This window comes from Styela clava, chromosome 10 (genome assembly GCF_964204865.1).
Source record: "Styela clava chromosome 10, kaStyClav1.hap1.2, whole genome shotgun sequence".
Classification (NCBI taxonomy): Eukaryota; Metazoa; Chordata; class Ascidiacea; order Stolidobranchia; family Styelidae; genus Styela; species Styela clava.
In genome coordinates this window covers 1628968-1644937 of record NC_135259.1, presented here as the reverse complement: position 1 = coordinate 1644937, position 15970 = coordinate 1628968, and the positions used below count along the sequence as shown (strand labels likewise).

Genomic DNA, 15970 nt, shown 5'->3' with positions numbered 1-15970 from the left:
TTAAGTCGTCTTGTAAGACTTTAGAAACTTATACGAGCTGCGTGTTCGTTTAGTGCAGTGTTTCCCAACCCGAGTCCGCGGTGTCAAATGAGTCCGCGGAGCGTTCGAATGAGTCCGCAACGAGTCAGAAATGTTTTGCGAAACTTAACCATCAGCCAAGTTACGATTCCTGTTGGAATTTACATAAAACATAAAAAGCAAGTTTACTCACTTAACATAAATCAAGTCCATAATTACTGGATCATATACTGGACTTATATTCGAATATTCAACTATTAGAATAGCAATTTACTATTCGAAAATTTAGTAACAGGTGACGCGACAGGTCACTTGCGCGTCGCTTAATCAAACGATTGGATTTCACAATTTACCGTAATTGCGGACTTTGATGAAAACACGAGTCGGCACAAGCGTGGATAAATATCTAAGTGGTATTCCTCGCGAGCTCGAACAACGAGGTATAATTTTTTTTCTGGTAGATGTCAATGGCGGCAACCTAAATTTTTCTAAATTGAAAAGCGGCAATACAAATTACTCAAAGTAAAAACGGAAACCACCATAAGTTGTTTTATGATGATCCTCGGTCGGTTAAAAACGCTTGCAAATCGCTAATTTGCGGGGGCTATCGTAGTATACTTACCAGGGCATTTTACCTTAGGATTCTTTGCTTTACTGCCTTGGCATTGGTACGTACAGTACTGGAGTGCCGTAAGTGTTGTACGAACAGCTCAGGATTGTAGAATTCACAAAAATACGAATTAAAACAAAATACGAGAATATCGGTCAGAGACCGAAGACATCGGTCAGAGACCGAAGACTTATCGATCGAAAGTTGGGGGATCCCCCAAAACCGCGCTCTTACTCCATAGTGACACCTTGTGTCCCATCACTAATAAATCAATAACTCGCTAATTATACGACATAATTCATCCAAAATCAATAGGCTTCTGGTACGACATATAATGGATGCACATGCAAAATCTTGAGAAGATTCAATCTCGCTTTCGTGAGATATCGCGTGCATCTAGCAGACAAATACCTATCAACATACTTACCGATTAAAATCGATAAGTAATATTCGGGCACTTTACCACGCATATTTGTGTCCATGGATCGTCATGATATTTTCTGAGTAGTATTGCTTTTATTTCGTCAACACAACTGCAGATTAAAATGACACAACTAATAAATTGATATTAAAGCAAGGCGATAAATATTTTTTTTACTTGGTTAACTAATATACTTTAATTATATTTTAATAAGTACTAAATCAAGTTGTACTCTCTGGATATTTATAGCAGATAGTAAGATTTTTCTAACGGCGATAAAATATTCGCAAGATCGCAAAAAATATGTATTAAAACTAAATACGAGAATATCGGTCGGAGACCGAAGACTTATCGATCTTAGATCGGTAATTAGTTAATAACTCGCTAATTATACGACATAATTAACCCAAAATCTATAGGCTTCTGGTCCGAGGTAAGATGCATGCACGTGCAAAATTTGGAGCAGAATCAACCACGCGTTCGTGAGATATCGCGTTCATCTAACAGACATACAGACAGACATACATACACACAGACAGACAAATACCTATCAATATACTTACCGATCTTAAGATCGATAAGTAACAACTCCCCACGTAGCCGCCAAAATGCTACTTGAGGAAATACTTTTATGAAGAATTTTGCAAAGCCGAACTGGATCGTTTTGATCAGTTTACAGCCAATTTACCACCGAAAATGGCTAACGCCAACTATCCTATATTTTGTGTCAAATAAAACGGCGCTAACCGCAATTGCGACGGCTATTCAACCACAGCCTAGCGATATTTTAGTGAAGAATTAGATTTGGTTTCAGCCAATAGCCTATTTGCCACCGGTAATGGCGAACGTCGATTATCCTATAGTTTGTGTCAAACGCAAAGATAGTATACGACGGATGATTCCGATTGTATCCGAATTAGCTTTATACAACGCTTCCAGATCATTGATGTCGAAGCGGCGTGTAACCAAAATACCTAACCAAACGCTCAGCATCGCAGACAGAGAAGTGTTGCGCACACATACACAATCGCACGAAAAAGAGGATCCTCCAAAACAGAAACTGCGGTTTCGATCGCATCGCAGAGAGGGCATTGTAATTCTCTCTGAACCTCTAGCAACACCGCGTGTTCCATCACTAATTGATTAATAACTCGCTAATTATACGACATAATTCATCCAAAATCAATAGGCTTTTGGTCAGAGATATGATGAATGCACATGCAAAATTTGGGGCAGATTCAAGCTCGCCGTCGTGAGATATCGCGTTCATCTAACAGACAAACATACAAACAGACAAACAGACAAATACCTATCAACATACTTACCGATCTTAAGATCGATAAGTAACAAGAATATCGGTCAGAGACCGAAGACTTATCGGAGAGTTAAACCCATACTAACCCTAACCCATGGGTTTTAGCACCCGCATATAGATTGAACCCGTGGATATACGCATAGGTTCAAATGTACGGTCACCGATGAATGTACGCCATGCATACAGATTCGCTGGACCAACTTCCCCTGATTTGTTTGTAACATGGTATAATGTTCACGTAAATCACAATGCATCAAGTTTGAAATTATTTTATTGTTAAAACTTGTACGCATATTTCCGATCAAATCCAACCAAGAGAAGTTTCAATTCCCATTGGTTCATGTTGTCGGCCCAATCCACGCAAAAGCTGTATGTGTGCTATGAGATTATCTGTCGCAATTACAATCCTAGCTTGATTTGCTTCAATATCGGCCAAAGAAATACCCTGCAAGTGAGGTAAATATTGATCTCTTTATTCTAGCTGAATGTGGTATGCGTAACCTGATCGCAAACACGTTGTTTAACGCCAATATTCGTCGTAACCAGATTTCACCGACAATTTTACTACTTGTACCTACTCTTGTAAACGCCTCTGTTACATAAAGAGTCAATGCTAACACGGTACGATTTATTTTTATTAGGCCAAATCTTCGTTTCGATTCATGATGTATATATATTTGAGATTTGACTAGCAGAATCTAGCACAGCGATAACGTATTCAGAAAATCCCAATGGACCTTTTACTACAACTGGCAAAAGCTGAAACTGGCTACCACGCCTGAAACATTTGCATTGGCAACGCTGTTTGTATACGTAAAGACATTGCGATGATTGTTAGCATTTGATCTCCTTGTAAAGATCCTCAGGCCATGGATCACTGAATGCTGCTTGCCCGAACAAGCGCGACACATGGTATGAAATCTACACCGAAGGGCAAACTGTCCAAGTTCGAGACAATTGAAACACAAGCTTGATTGTAGTAGAAATCTTCTTTTTACGTTGCAGAAGAAACTACGTTTTTGTGGATGCTTGAACGTATAACTCAATTAAAATCGGATATTTTGCGGCTATTGAATTCCTGAGTCTTTGCCATCTACGATCTTTTCGAACCGGTCCAACCGATCGTCACTGGTTGGCCGAACCTTTATTTCAATTTCCTCATCGCAACTACATAATTACTTCCCATCGTACTTAAGCCGTCGACATGTAGCTTTGCTACCCCCGCAAAAGACGCGAATAAGCGAACCATACGTGAACCGTCTTCTTCAAGACAACTGAGTACATTATCAAAAAAAAGCAAATTTACCAGACTAGTTTGGTTCCAAGTGAACAATCCACGCGTCAACTGCTTCTTGGATTGAACGGTTACAGTTAATTTTGTAGAATGCTCGAAAGGATGCAACCATCTTCAATTGATATAGTATGACGTCGTTGCATTACTGTTGAGTAACAAGAAATAGTTGAGTTATTTTATAAATTTCAATATAAGCTGTGAGCTGTAGTTCACATAACATATAACACAAAAAATTAATGACATACTAATGTTTCAGACCAGCACCTTTGTCGAACCCACTAAACAGCTCCACCTAGACCTCGTGTATAGAAACACGGCTATAAACTCAGACTTGTTAACTTAGATACTCTGAGCCATTCTCATCAGGCAAGACAACCATGGAAGCAATATAGCATAGAATATACAAAGCACAGCGATAGCTGTTCCATAAACAGACATTTTAAGCATGTATTCAAATATTCAGTTTTTCTAAATAAAATGAAATACTGTTATGAAAGTTACAAAACAATCTAAACAGAAAGCTAAACTTACATCCTCAGTTAACCTTATGATTTCTTGGCAGGTATAAGTTGAGTTTTGATACTCCACAATTTTCAAGTAATGTGGGTAAATGTGCGGACGTTGCCTGTATCGCCTGTTATCTAAATTGAAAGATCAAAAATCAAATGCTTTGTAAAATTGATTATGACGTCATAAAACTGAATGAAGGTTAATTAAAAACTAATGAAAGCCTAGACCAGAACTTTAAAAAAGTTGATTGTTGTAAACTTGTTTGCGGTTGTTTGACATTGGTCAGACAAAAAGTTACAGAAATACATTTGTGTAAGCGTGCAGCAGGACTCTCGAATTGCTCATTAATAAAGAACTGGCGTTTCGTTGCTGTGCCATTGTCACTTTTCACAATCATGGATTTGCAACATGCAGGTATAAATAATTTACGTCCTTGAAATATTGTAAAAGAACCGATTCGCACAAAACTGATGATAGCTGTTAACTCAAAGTAGGCAGTGGTATATATATTTAAAACTGTTGCCCACAACTTCAAGAACATACACCTTACATTTGAATGAAGAAACATAACGCCGGTCTACTCATTGAGTTCTCTGTAACCATCGGTTGTGACTTTTCCCGTTTTAAAATCGACAACGCTCAGAAGCAATTAGGTAGAAGCATATAGAAAAATGTAGGTAGAGTATGCACAACTATTACATTTGCTAACTTTCTGAAGGATGGGTCAATGCGAAAGAGAGATTTGAAGATCATTGAATGCGGACAACTAAGATTATGAAAGCCAAACCAATCAGGGAGGAAAAGTGTACTCGCGTTTGATGAATGCCTTTACAGGTAGAATTTTAAATCTATAATAAATTAAGGAACAAGGAGATATGTTTGGCAATTTTCCTAATACATGCCATGAGTCTTAAAGTAATTACATTTAATACCAAACCAACTTCGTTATATAAATATATATATATATGCAGAAGTTATGAAATTATTACCAATTAGAATTCCAACAGATCGACACATCTCTACCCCAAGAGGGTATACAATGGCTCATTTCACCTCCTCTTTCTAGTCACCAGATGGAGTGGTGGAAAAAATGGTTCGCGAGATGAGAAGAACTCTTCGACTCTCTATTGAATGGCCAGTCTCTCAATTAATACTTTTTATGGTCTCTTCTCACAGAAGTGGAGCGAATTCTCACTCACACCACTGAGTCATGATCCGAATGTCTTCTCTCCCAACTCAATTTTGATAAATGTATTAGAACAGTCTTTGTCACCTGATTTATTCTTTCGAACAGATGAATACAGAAGATGATACAGACGTGTTCAGCGATTACTTGATTTATTTTGGCAGTGACCCTGATGATCAAGAAGTTGTCAGAAAAGTGAAAGTGCTCATATCCAATTATAATTATGTGCGTGACATAATGAAGCTTTGTCTACTTGAAACTCTTTTAGTACATTTACGCACAAACTACATACTATATATATAGCATCCACACCACACATACACAGTTACACATACTTAACATACATTCTCACTATGGAAATATTAGGTGTATAATTCGAATTATCTCTGAGGGGATGCTGGTTTTTGTTTCTATCCTTTTTTTGATTTTTTTGCATTGACAATTTTGTCATCTTCATAGGTTTTGTTTCTGTATTTATTCCTTCAATTGTTTTTGATAGTTGAGCAAACATTTCTTGTTTTTTTTTAACATCATTTTCTATTTTATCCATAAAACATTTCATATACTTTACGGGGCTGGTATGTACAAAATGTTTGATTGCAACTTTTACGGAACCTTAAGCCCCTTCATTTAAGCACTGTCAAATTAGTCTCGCTTTATAATTTTACGTCGTCCTCCTCTTTACTGTGATGTAATAAGTGACTTATCACCCCACCCCCACGCTTTACGGCCTTCAATAAATTTAGTTGCCACGAGGTAGATGCTCGTTGCACAATGCTGATCAGAGAGTCTGCTGTGCAATTGTATATTTTATTAATGATGAGTTTTCCTATTTCGTGTTTGACTTATGCCAAACGTTGCAAAATGAATATAAAGAGAGAATTTTATAATTAGAATATTGTTAGGTTTATTCATATATTATCCGAATAGGTTTTGAGGATTGCTGTAATTTATGCAATGTTATATTTATCATTGTCTTATTTTGTATTATTGCGTAGAGATAGCATACTCGCGGCTGTTCTTTGAGTCCTTGTCAAAAAAAGTCAATTTATCATTAAAACCAATACTGAAGTACTGAGACTGTTAACACCGACGTCAACATCAGATGTGTTTAAGGATGATAATAAAGTGCATATATTGGAGACAATAAATTAAATACTAATGGACAGGACACGACTTTAGTTACCTTGTAACCCGGAGTCGTAGTCGGAAACCTTAGTTTACACTACTTATCCCACATGCACAACCTTTACACTTGTAAGTTTCTGATGAATGGGCTGGTATAAAAATGAGGTTTGAAGATCATAGTGCCAGTATTTGACAAGTCAAAAAAGCTAAACTTACATATTGTATTATCCACATATTTTGCTGCTGTTATCATTCTCTTAGGCGTATTTTGTGGTTATCTCTTGGTATCCACACGTGTCAAAAAAGAGAATGTGTGGTCGTTCGCGTGCCTCGAATGTTACCCTAGGATAAAAATACCACAATATATATGCTTTGTTTTTCTCGCGATTGCATCGCATACGGCACCGATGTCCTAGCAATTGAATACGGAGAAATAGGATTAGAAAAGTCGATACTCGCATTCACTGAATGCCTGTACAATTAGAATTTTTTACATTATAAAAAATAAGGAACGGGTAGATATGATTGACAATCTTCCAAATACATGGTATGTGGCCCAAAGTAATTACATTTGATCCCAAACCAACGCTGTGATTTATATATATGAAGAAGTTATCACTTGTCTTAGTGAATGGGATGGAGCGAGATTCGAATCCAAATTTACATGCGTGTCGAATCCACAGATTTTCTGGAATCGTATTGAAAATCGATTTCTCTACATCTTTTACCGAGGCATTATTCATTTACGTTTCTATTAATTGCAGCATCCGTAATATAAGATCTACCCTAGGGTGGTCCACGGTTGCGAGGTTGGTGGGACGCAAAAACTTTTGACGATGTCTCGCGGGCCACAGTAGAAGAAAACCCAAAAGTGATAAAACATCGCGAGTTTACCCATTTGCTTCTTGAGAAGTATCGTGGTATTTTTGGCATCTTTCCCCATGTTTGATTTTTTAATGTCGCTTAAAATTATATTCGTCCGTGGTAGATATTACTTGGAAACACACCAAACACTGTCATTGAACGTTGTTGTGGAGAAGGAAATACGTTTCTACTTTCTTGGTAACTTTTTCTACACTTATTGTATGATGAATTCATTTATTTGACTAATTTCATTACTTTTAGCGTGACAAGGTCTGGTGGTAACGTCAACGAAAAACAGAACAACCACTAAGTCTGGTCTGCGTTTCCTCATTGCTGTCACATGGCCAACGCTTGAAAATAAAGAAGTGTTTTTACTAAAATAAATGCTCAAAACGTCTCTCAAATTGAGAAGTTACTCAAGGCGAGATTAATGTACGAAGTTTAGATGAAAGCGCGATTCATCTCATCGGCTTGGTCATGTCTGCACAAGACAATTCATTGTCCTTAAATCGATCATTTCCATCCTGGTATAGTCTTGACGTTTATAGATACAACATTGAAATTCCGCGATTTTACCAAACATCAATCTCGACATCGGGATTAGGAAAAAGGCCAATCCCAGTTGGAATAGTTTAAAAATAACTCAAAAATATTCTGCCAATAAGTACACATATCTACCAATGGTTTAGTACACGCTAAAATTGTTCTGCGGGGCGCAAGGAATATGTGCTCGGGCCGCGGTTTGGACCACCCTGATCTACCCTATAAAGCTCGGTAAAAGCAATGCCTAATCATAATCAGTTAACCGCTATCTTGAAATTCATACTAACATACATTCCTAAATCATCAAAGGTTATTACTGTTCCACCCGAATGTTGGCCAGAGCAAATTTGACGTTTTTACGTAAACTACGAAGCGCATTACACAATGGTATGTTGTGAGTTTGTTGATTAATTAGGATAATTGGTAAATTAGAAGCGCAATGGTTGGATGTCTTGTCTCAGTCTAGCGCAGTATTGAGTGTGAATCAGTGTTTACAGGTTCTGTATTGATGGTAGTACTCGCTATGTATCTGTTGGAAATGACAATTTGTGAGTTTACAAATTCTTGTAAGAATTGATGATCTCAAGTCTAATACAAATATAGTGTAGGGCAGTATTACAGTCAACATAGCACAGTAACTACTGCTTTTATATTTTATACATAAAACTTGGATTTTATTTACTCCACGGCATATTTCGTTTGCTTGTGTTACTTGTAGAGTCAAAACATTAGGTATGTATATACTGTTTAATTTTGTATGTTTTTAATCTATATCGTTCTGATTGATTTCAAATGCTGAAAGTTGTGATATTATAATACAGCAAAATTGGGTTGTCTTGCCGTATAAAATATTTAGTTTATGTTCATTGTTTTCGGCAGATGCCATGTTCCTGATTTCATTCCCAGTTCCATCGTGTTGACTGTTTTGAACAAACTACACAGATTTTTAGTTGAATTTCATTGGGACAGCACTTTAAGGCACAGATAATATGCTGGAACCCCTTGCTCTCTAATATCAAACACTAGTAACTGGTTCAGAAACAAATCGTTTTGTTCGTGACAAGACTTGTTTATTGGGGTGCGTTGTCGAAGATCTTCAACCACTAATATTCAGCTACGAATGTAAACTTTTTCTTTTCTTTTGAATAGTCGGGTCGAGTTTTGCATTTTAAGAACATCCCAACGTCAAAGCCAGGAGAATGAGTATGTGTTCAAGTATTCAAAATGAAATAAAAAATACCTATTGCTTCTAGAGAAGGATCAAAGGCTTCAATTATCACCCTTCCGAAATTTACAAAACCATCTACACAGAAAGCTAAACTCACATCTCCCACTAACCTTTTGATTTCTGGTTTTCTTCTCTCTAAAGGTATTTGAGTTTTAAGTCAATTTCTTATGCTCCACATTTTCAGGAATGTTTGAAAATGAGCGTTCTTGGCCTGAATCGCTTGTTATCTGAATAAAGGTCCACAATTCATATGTTTTGGTATATACATTATGACATCATACAAAACCTATGTCTCAGCAGTTAAAGGTGGATAAAGACGCCAAACGGCAAAATTATACCCGCATATAGAATATATATCTAGAAGAAAACGAAGTAGCATAACAAAACAGATAATTTTAGGGCTGCCCAACCCAAAATGTTTAAATTTTAGTACCATATTTTAGATAGGCTGAAGTATGTTTCGTGATTATGGCGTGATTGTTTCGGCCATCCACATACAAATGTCGGTTCTTTTAATCACGCGTGTATCAAAGTCTTGCGATCTGGTGGATATCGATGTTTAATTTGTTTTAATTTATTGCGGAACTGCGCGTTCTGTTTGACAAATTCGAAAACTACTGTGCGATCATTGTCGACGAGACGCCAGGGAAATTATAGAAATTAATTTGAAATCCCCGTCTCCAAATTAACTTTATTTTGATTATTATATTTCGCGTCGGCTTTGATCTTCCTTATCGTCACTTTAAAATGAAAAAGTAAACAATATCTTTGCTACTGGCCTCGGGATTCGTTGTATTTTCCTGTCACATCCATGCTTTTGCATTAAATATAACTCATGAAATGTCGTCACTGTGGATCGGTGAAAATTTCTGATATGATCGACTCAATGTTACTTCATTAAGAACTTGTATTAATGTTTCCAATTTTACAAAACGGCCAACTGAATAATTAAAAATTATGCAACATTAGGGCGACATTATGCTCATCGAGGAATTGAAATAATATAATATCCACTGGAAATAAATAAAAATATTAGACCGCAAATATAACACTCAATTCTGACGCCATTGTCCGCTCGTTAGCCAGGAGTGTATGCTGATTCTCGTGTCTCGTACGATGTGCTGTCCGAGCGTTCAATTCGGCGACGTACAAACGACGTGCCGTGTCCAGGCCACGTGTTGTGTTAACAGATATTAGAATAGTAAACTGTTATTCTAATATTCGATAGGATATTCGAATATTTTCCCCAACCCGAACGAAACTGAAACTTATAACCACGCGGACTGCCGACAAAGCCACCCCATGAATATTCACAGGAAGTCATCTATCAATGAGGCAGAATCCTGACGCGGGTCGAGTAGGGTCAAAAACTAGTGCCAGAATTTTTCCTTCCAAGGTTCGGTTCTTTTTCCGCAACTCAACATCGAGTCATCAAAGTTTGTGTCTGTATTCTTTTGTCCTCTTTTCCAAAACTAATTGCAAATAGCTTTGGTTTGCTTCGCTCAGTCAATCGCAAAAAATCTGGTCCAACTAGCCATCTGTCAGAATTCTATAAAAACTTAGGAATATCCATTCTTCTAGTGCAGTAATCAGTTGGATTTTGCGCGGAATCAGCTTTGAGTAGAACGATTCTGGCAATTTTTCTTGAAATGCTTCGAAATTATTTGACAGAATATGCCAAATTTGTACAGGGAATATTTACATTCATCAACATCTTTGAATTGGCGAGGAATTGAAATATTTCGAAAAATTATAGAATTACTCCACTTTGATCAAGACTTCAATCTCTTATTGTTGAATTCGTCATCTCAAGCATCAGATATTGAACTTACAACAGTAGGGCTTTTCTATTTGTAACAAAACCTGTGAACTCCTGGTGTTCAAGTATGAAGCAATTCCTTTCCCCTCCCACAGTTCAAGCCCAAGCACTTTTCGCAGTAAGTCTCTCGATATCTAAATCAATACTTGTGGCGACACGATGAATGTATATCTCACGTAGAATCTGATTTAGAATTCGAAACCCATTCAAACTAAGTAAATCAACTTAAAAGTCGATATCGATAATTGATATTGCGCAACTAGGAAATTTATTTCCGCTATCGTACGTAACTCCCGTTATACCACAAAAATTCGCCACATTGATGAATCAACATCTCCGAAAGAACGGAGCAATAATTTATACGCACATGGCTGTTTTTAACAAAAACAATTATTTTAACAGTTAAAAATTGCAGAATTAATATCATTTTCTAAAAATCGAGTATATGAAGCATGACTTTTATATTGACGTTTATAGCTGTCGGTCTTTCCAAAAAATCACTCCGATGCGATTTTTTATAAAATCATTATTTTTGTAGGTTGTTTCGTAAGACTTTTTATTCTTATACGAGCTGCGTGTTCGTTTTAGTTTTCGCAATTCTCATTCATCCCCATAAAATTAAATTCATCAGGACGGTAAAATAATTTAATTTTACTGTTCGTGAAAATATATTCTCGTCCATCTTTAAACGACACACTAAGCGACAAATCATACGCCGTGCCTACAGATTCACTGGACCAGCTTTTCCCGATTTGTTCTTGTAGCATGGTATAATGGTCACGTAAACCACAATGCATCAAAATTGAAAATTGTCTTATTGTCAAAACTTGTACGCAAATTTCCGACCAAGTCCAACCAAGACGAGTTTCAATTCCTATTGGTTCATGTTGTCGACCCACTCCACGCAAAATGCTGGAAGTGCGCTATGGAATTATCCGACGCGATTAAAATCATAGCTTGATTCGCTTCAATATCGGCCAACGGAATATCGTGTAAGTAATGCATATATTGATCTCTTTTAAGCATTTTAGCTATGTGGTATGCGCGACTCGATCACAAACACGTTGTTCAACGCCAATATTCGTGGTAACAGATTTCACCGACAATATTACTACTTCTGCATCTTGTGAAACGCCTTTGTTTCATAAAGTGTCAGTGCTAACACGGGTATATGGTTTATTTTTATTAGACCAAGTTTTCGTTTCGATCCATGATGTATATATAATTGAGATTTGACTAGCAGAGTCTACCACAGCGATAACTTATTCAGAAAAGCCCAATGGATCCTTTACTACAACTGGCAAAAGCTGAAACTGGACACCACGTCTGAAACATTTGCATTGGCAACGCTGTTTGTACGAGTAGAGACATTGCGATGATTGTTAGCATTTGATCTTCTTGTAAAGATCCTCAGGCCATGGATCACTGAATGATGCTTACCCGAACAAGCGCGGCACATGTTAGGAAATCTACACTAAAAGTCAAACTGTCTAAGTTCGAGACAATTGAAACATAAGCTTGATTCTAGTGAAGATATTTATTTTACGCCATTGGCCATAAAAACGTAAAGATATAAATCATTGCAGAAGCAACTACGTTTTTGTGGATGCTTGAACGTATGACTTAAATCGGAGAGTTTGCGGCTATTGAATTCCCGAGTCTTTGCCATCTACGACCTTTTCGAAACAGGCCCAAGCGATCGTCACTGGTTGGCCGAACTTATGTTTCAATTTCCTCATCGCAACTACATAATTACTTCCCATCGTAGGCTACCTAAGCCGTCGACATGTCGTTTTGCTACCCCCGCCAAATAAACGAACCATACGTGAACCGTCGTCGTCAAGACAACTGTGTACATTATCAAAAAATAAGCAAATTTACTAGACTAGTTTGATTCCAAATGAACAATCCACGCATCATCTGCTTCTTGAATTGAACGGTTAAAGTTAATTTTGTAGAATGCTCGAAAAAACGCAATCGTCTTCAATTGATATAGTATGACGTCGTTGCATTACTGTTGAATAACAACAAATTTTATTAAGCTATTTTATAAATTTCAATATCTTCAGTGAACTGTAGGTATGTTTACATAACATGGTAACACAAATATTCCATGACATACTAATGTTTCAAACCAGCACCTTCGTGGAATCCATTAAACAGCCTCACCGAGAACCCATATGTTAAGGAACACTGCTATAACCTGAGACTGGTTAACTTAGATACTCCGAGCAACTCTCATCAGGCAAGTTAACCATGGAAGCAATATAGCATAGAATAAACAAAGCATAGCGATAGCTGTTCCATGAACAAATATGTTAGGCATGTATTCAAAAATTCAGTTATTCTAAATGAAATGGAATACTGTTACGAAAGTTATAAAACAATCTAAACAGAAAGCTAATCTTACATCATCTGTTAACCTTTTGATTTCCGAACATCTCCTCCTCTCTGAAGGTTGAAGTTGATTTTTGATACTCCACAATTCTCAAGTAATGTGGGTAAATGTGCGGACGTTGCCTGTATCACTTGGTATCTGAATTAAAAGAACAAAATTTAAATGCTTTGTAAGATTGATTATGACGTCATAAAACTAAATGAAAATGAAATAAAACAAAGAAAACCCTAGCCCTGAACAATTAAAAAGTTGATTGTTGTAATCAGCTTGTCTGCTGATGTCTGACTTTGGTCAGACAAAAGGTTACAGAAATAAATTTGTGTAAGCGTGCAGCAGGACTCTCAATTGCTCATTAAAAAAGAACTGGCGTTTAGTTGCTGTGCTATTGGTACTTTTGTCAGCATGCAGAAATAAATAAATCAAATCCTTGAAATATTGTAATAGAACCGATTCGCTCAAAAATGTTGATAACTGTAAACTCGAAGTAGGCAGTGGTATATTTATAACTGTGGCCAACAACTTCAGGAACATACAACTTATACCGGTAATTGAATAATGCAACATAACGCTCGACACCGCTGAGAGGCAACTGGGTGGAAGCAGATAGAAAAATGTTGAGTTTTTCATTTGCTAAATTTTTGAAGAATGTGTTAATACGAAAGGGAGATTTGAAGATCATCGAATGCGGACAACTAAGAGCATGAAAGCCAAACCAATGAAGGAGAAAAAGTGTACTCGCGTTTGCTGAATTTCTGTACACGTATCATTTTCAAGTTATAAAAAATAAGGAACGAGGAGATATGATTGGCAATTTTCCTGATACATGCTATGAAAAGCGCTTAATACATTTATTACCAAACCAACTTTGTGATATATCTATATATATGTGTGTATTCATTATGAAATTATTACAAAGTGGAATTCCCAAAAGATCGACACATCTCTGTCCCAAAGGGGTATACAATGGCACTTTTCACCTCCTCTTTCTAGTCATCAAAATGGGGTGATGAAAGAATGGTACGAGAGGGGGAAATAATTCGTCGAGCTCTATTGAATGGCCAGTCTCTGAACTCAATTTTGATGAATGGATTAGAACCGTCTTTGCCAACTGATTCGTTCTTTCGAACAGATGAACACAGAAGAGGATACAGACATGTTCAGCGATTAATTAATTTATTTTGGCAGCGCTTGACAAAAGAATATCTTCCCCAATTACAGTGCAGAAGTGACTCAATGTTCAACACAACTTTCAAGTTGGAGATCTTGCGACCCTGATGATCAAAAAGTTGTCAGAAAAGAAAAGTGCGCATATTCAATTCTACCTATGTGCGTGACATAATGAAGCTTTGTCTACTTAAAGCTTCTTGAGTACATTTACGCACAAACTACACACTAAATATAAATAATGATTTTAACAAACATCAATCCCAACAACGGGATTAGAAAAAGGCCAATCCTAGTTGGAATAGTTCAAAAATACCTCAAAAATATTCTGCCAATAAATACATATATCTACCAATGGTTTAGTAGTAAACGCTGAAATTGATCTGCGGGGCGCACGGAATATGTGCTCGAGCCGCGGCTTGGACCACCCTGATCTACCCTATAATGTTCGACGCAACCAGTACCTAATCATAATCATGTAACCGCTATCCTGAGACCCCTACTAACATACATTCTTAAATCATCAGTTACTGTTCCATCGGAATGTTGACCAGGGCAAATTTTGCCGTTTTTACGTAATCATCGGAGGCGCGTCTGACGTGACTATGATATGTTGTGAGTTTCTCGATTAATTAGGATAATTGGTAAATTGGAAGCGCAATGGTTGGATGCCTTGTGTCAGTCTAGCTCAGTATTCGGTGTGAATCAGTGTTTACAGGATCAGTATTGGTGGTAGTACTCGTTATGTATCTGATGGGAATAACAATTTGTAAATTTACAAATTCTTGTAAGAATTGAGGTTCTCAGGTATAATACAAATAAAATTTAAAGCAGTATTACAGTCAAATTAGCAAATTAAATGCTGCTTTAATATTTTAGTCATAAAACTTGGATTTTAGTTACTTTAGACTAGAGCCTATTTCGTTTGATTTTGTTTCTTGGAGAGTCAAAATATTAGGTATGTATACTGTTAAATTTTAAACTATATCGTGGTGATTGATTTGAAATATAAAGAGCTGTGATAACATAATACTGCAAAATTGGGTTGTCTTGCTGTATGAAATATTAAGTTAATGTTCATTGTTTTCAGCAGATGCCATGTTTCTGATTCTATTCCAAGCTTCATCGTCTTGACTGTTTTGAACAAACTACACCGATTCTAAGTTGAATTTCATCGGGAAAGCATTTTAAGGCACAGACAATGTGCTGAAACACTTTGCTCTCTAATATCAAACACTGGCAATTGGTTCAGAAACAAATCGTTTAGTTCGGGACAGGAATTGTTTATTGGGGCTCGTTGTCGAAGATTTCTAACCACTAATATTAAACTACGATTGTAAATTTTCTTCTTGTTTTAAATAGTCTGAGACATTTCTAGGATATTGAAGAATATCCTAATGAATGAGCATGTATTCAAGTGTTCAAGTAATCAAAATGAAATGAAACATTATTAATGTTTCTAGAGAAGGATC

The 15970-nt window shown here is 36.7% G+C and overlaps 4 long non-coding RNA genes across 5 annotated transcripts in view; 2 read left to right on the top strand and 2 right to left on the bottom strand.

Moving 5' to 3' along the window:
- Positions 1 to 15970, top strand: part of LOC144428340 (uncharacterized) — a 283628-nt gene that overhangs the window by 231528 nt on the left and 36130 nt on the right. The window lies entirely within an intron of this gene.
- Positions 2670 to 4311, bottom strand: LOC144428375 (uncharacterized). The gene is made up of 3 exons (XR_013478320.1): positions 4190 to 4311; positions 3671 to 3803; positions 2670 to 2809 (listed from the first exon to the last, which is right to left on the bottom strand). It is a non-coding gene; the product is annotated as an uncharacterized LOC144428375 (long non-coding RNA).
- LOC120337971 (uncharacterized) lies at positions 4457 to 5753 on the top strand. Its single transcript, XR_005569047.2, has 3 exons — positions 4457 to 4582; positions 4887 to 5002; positions 5463 to 5753. It is a non-coding gene; the product is annotated as an uncharacterized LOC120337971 (long non-coding RNA).
- On the bottom strand, positions 8403 to 14991 carry LOC120337965 (uncharacterized). 2 transcript variants are annotated; one of them, XR_013478261.1, is made up of 4 exons: positions 14851 to 14991; positions 13347 to 13472; positions 12818 to 12950; positions 8403 to 9344 (listed from the first exon to the last, which is right to left on the bottom strand). It is a non-coding gene; the product is annotated as an uncharacterized LOC120337965 (long non-coding RNA). The 2 variants fall into 2 exon arrangements; XR_013478260.1 differs by lacking the exon at positions 8403 to 9344 and having other exon boundaries at positions 12776 to 12950.